Raw genomic sequence first — 4,525 nt, forward strand, 5'->3', positions numbered from 1 at the left:
AAAAAAAAAAATACCAACAGCTACATTCCTCTTCATATTAAGTTGTCTAATACATACAAAAGAAAACTAGCATTATTACAAACTAAAACACTCTACCCATTGATGTTATTTTGGAAATTTGTGGTATGTTCCTATTGGGACAAACTGCTGAGGTCATGAGGTCATTGGTTTACACACTACTTAATCTAAAACTATCTCACGCTAAGGATAACACACCCAGCCATGCCTGAGGGAGGATCCGAACTTCTGATGGGGGGGGGGGGGGGGGGAGCTGCAGGAACTGTGGCAAGGTGCCTCGACCCCGCGGTGGTGTAGCCACGTGGCCCGTCAATGTAATACACACCTAAAACAGAAGACAGACATCACAGTCGCTAGACTTAAGGAAACAGTTACAAATACATGAGGGTAAAACAGTTTAATATGTTGTCACTACAGGTACACAATGTGTCACCAATATGTTTAAAGACGTCGCACAGATGTGGCTTTGAGAGAAAAAGTATTTTATACAATAGAGGAGTTCGAAATAGGCTTTAAAAATTATCTCAGACAGTAATATAGTTTCATTACATTAAACTTATGTATGTGATTCTACAGAATACATCATACGCAGTATGATGGACAATTTAATGTCGAATAGTAATTACGTAAAATATTTTTTAGTCTGTGCTTGTTATTTATGTAATTGTATTGCTATGTCTGTGTACACAAAAGATTATGTTGGTTGCATTTTTAAAGGTGTATAATAAATAAATAAATGAAACATCCTTCATCTGAAGCACTTGATTAGATAGAAAGTGTGTATTTGTAATTGACCTTGATCTTTTTTCCTTTCAGATGATTTTGCAGTTACAGTCATCTCGAATACAGGCTGCTGTGGCAGACTTATATCCATTTATGGAATTTACCAAACTATTCTATTCGTTATGTTCGGCTGACGTAGAGACCCATAAATCTTCCTGTCTATTCCAGAAATTGGGAATCTAGCACTTTCTGCAGTGTTTGCTTATTTTTACATGACATCCATCTTCTCACTGTCGTTTCTTGGGGTGGTAGGTTTCATATTTCCACAATATTATTTTCCAACTAATGAGAACTAATCAAGTAGATATATATGCAAAACAGAACTAACAGCCCCTTGGTTTCCAGAGCTCTTACTTCCATAACATAAGGTGTGCAAAGTTAACGTATCTATAGAAATACCAGTAACTTGATGTTTTTAATTTCTGGATCTGCGTCGTTTACCAGTCATGATTGGACAGACTGTGTGAAGATTAAATATGCAAGAGTTATTTATCATTTTTCATATATATATAAGGAAATATGTATGATACACACACTGAAGAGCCAAAGAAACTGGTACACCTGCCTAATATCGGGTAGGGCCCCCGCGAGTATGCAGAAGTTTTGCAGCATGACGTGGCATGGACTCAACTAATGTCTAAAGTAGTCATGGAAGGAATGACACCATGAATCCTGCAGTGCTGCCCATAAGTCTGCTAGAGTAGAAGGGGGTCGAATCTGTTCTGAACAGCTTGTTGCAAGGCATCCCAGGTATGCCCAAACATATTCATGTCTGGAGAGTTTGGAGGCCAGTGGAAGTGCTGGACGTGTGGGGTGTCGGATTGACCTGCTGGATTTTTCCAAGTCCGTCGGAATGCACAATGGACATGAATGGAGGCAGGTAGACATGATGTTTACATATATGTCACCTGTCAGAATCGTATCTAGAAGTATAAGGGGTCCCATTTAATTCCAACTGCACACGTCCCACACCATTACAGAGCCTCCACCAGGTCGAACAGTCGCCTGCTGACATGCAGGGTCCATGAATTCATGAGGTTGTCTCCATACTCATACATGTCCATCCGTTCGATACAATTTGAAAAGAGGCAACATGGTATCAGTCATTGTTGACGGGCCCTGGCGAGGTGTAAATCTTTGTGTTGTGCAGTTGTCAATGATACACAAGTGGGCCTTCGACTGCGAAAGCCCATATTGATGCTGTTTCATTGAATGGTTTGCACACTGATGGCCCAGCATTGAAATCTGCAGCAATTTGCAGAGGGGTTACACTTCTGTCACACTGAATGCTTCTCTTCAGTCGTCGTTTCTCCCATTCTTGTAAGATTTTTTCCAGCTACAGCGATGTCGTAAATTTGATGTTTTACTGGATTTCTTATATTCACCATATGCTCGAGAAATGGTCATATGGGGAAATCACCACTTCATCGCTACCTCAGATCTGCTGTATTCCATCTCTCTTGCACTGACTATAACACCATGTTCAAACTCACTTAACTCTTGATAAGCTGCCATTGTAGCAGTAGGTACCGATCTGATAACTGCTCCAGACACTTCTTGTCTTACATAGGCATTGCCATATTCTGTCTGTTTATATATCTCTGTATTTGAAATCACATGCCTATGCCAGTTTCCTTGGCGCTTCGGTGTTTGTGTGTGTGTGTGTGTGTGTGTGTGTGTGTGTGTGTGAGAGAGAGAGAGAGAGAAGATTACTCTTTCATATCTTGTGCAGTTGTCCTTTTGAATGGTCCTGGTGACAGGAACTGCACTTCTGGGGCAATGAGTTGAATATTTTTAAAGCAACCATTGTATCAATGTTCCTTTCATGATTATGCATGTCCTGCCTCATGCAGATAACACCTTGGTTTTCTTTTACTCTGATGTGGTATAAAAACACGTAATGGATGTAGATTTCATTATTCCTAATTGGGTGAACATAGGCCTGCAGTGCTGCAGTCTTTAGCTTGATGCAAAGATTCTGACTGCTTTTTTTATGTAGCACTGCCACATTCTTGCAGCCTTCAGAATATCCCCATAACAGTAGGCCATGATTGATGTGGCTATTAAATATTGCATAATGCACTGTTATAAGGTATGGGTCAGCTAATACACCTGTTCTCCTCAGAAGGTATATTACTGTACACACAAACGAAGTTGACACTCGGCGCGGTGGCTGAAGCGAGTGACAGTGGAGGCATCTCCCATTTACAGTCATTCCCATAAGCCACGGCGCCGAGTGTCAACTTACTTTCTGCAGACAGTACATCGGAGAGCTGGGAGCACACATACACTGTTTGTTCATTCATTATTAATTTGCTGTCAACCAGGAATCCCAGCAGTTTGATAGCCTCCATATTATCGGGGTATGCAACATTCGTAAGGCTACATGTAAGATTTTGTTGTGTTATTTCTTCATTCGTTTTCATTTTATTGTCGAAGAACCATTGTTTGATGTTTTGTAAGATCACATTTGTTGTTTGCAGAGCTTGTGCAGCAGTTTTTGTTTTCGCAGATACTAACAGTGCACTGGCAAAAAAATAAGTTAAAATCTATGTGAATGATTGGTGCTGTACAAACAAAACACAGAAGGAAACGTATACTGGAGACTGCCCAACCGAATGAACTGCTGGACAAGGAAATATGCATGTGTGGTTGGACATTTAAAAAAGTAAAATTCGTAATGTCCTGTCGGTGCCGAATTCACTGAAGACATGATACATGCACGGATTGGAGAAGGATAGAACTGTCTCTGTTATTTTCCTTGAGTTTTTTAGTGAGATTACAGAATGCATAAATCTGGCAAATGAGTCGAGGATTATACACTTCAGAAAAGTTGCAGTAATATTTTCAGTGATCAGACCACCGCTAAGATCGCAAGTTCGAATCCTGCCTCGAGCACGCGTGTGTGTGATGTCCTTAGGTTAGTTAGGTTTAAGTAGTTCTAGGGGACTGATGACCTCAGAAGTTAAGTCCCATAGTGCTCAGAGCCTTTTGAACCATTTTTTGAAACTAGTAAAGAGTATAGGAAGGTGTTTTGTACTGAGTGACTAAAACAGTTAAACAACACTTCGAAAATGTGCCTCTGTTTAATGGTTTTGTTCAAATTTAAATAAGAAACTCTCGTGTTACAATGAGCCAATAATAGCAACCAAAGCATTAAGCCGTAAAAATCATATGCAAAATTTACTATAAAGATAGTGACATTTATAATAAGTATCCTTTACTTCCAAAGCAATTCGTATTTTCTCCTTGAGTTTCATTCTTCTACACATTTTTCTAACGCACACTGTGGACATATTTATAAGCGGAGGTAAGTTTCTGGAAATTTCTTGTTTAGTTATTAGTGTAAGATCTACGGTCTTTATTGGATTGGATTGGCTTTGTCAATAATGATTTTTAATTCTGTCATCAAATGCCCCCACTTTCGAAGTCAGTACTTTAATCTAAAAAGCCATGGATTCATGTCAGCAAATAACAACTCTGCTTTTTCCTTCACATTTTAAATTAATCAAATAAACTGGCTTGTTCTAGTGCGTAGTTCTGTTGCTTTGTTGTCTTTGGTTGTCGGTATTATTAAAATCCACTGCTCCGGTATGTCTTCATTTATTAAAATACAATCTCTGAAAAGTAGTTTGTTTGGAGGCGTACGAAATCCAGTGCTGTGTTTATCTAGGTTTGTTATTTTGAGTATGCGTATGGTGTCTATTGTCATGTAATCGTATCG

This window comes from Schistocerca piceifrons, chromosome 3 (assembly GCF_021461385.2).
Source record: "Schistocerca piceifrons isolate TAMUIC-IGC-003096 chromosome 3, iqSchPice1.1, whole genome shotgun sequence".
NCBI classification, from domain to species: Eukaryota; Metazoa; Arthropoda; class Insecta; order Orthoptera; family Acrididae; genus Schistocerca; species Schistocerca piceifrons.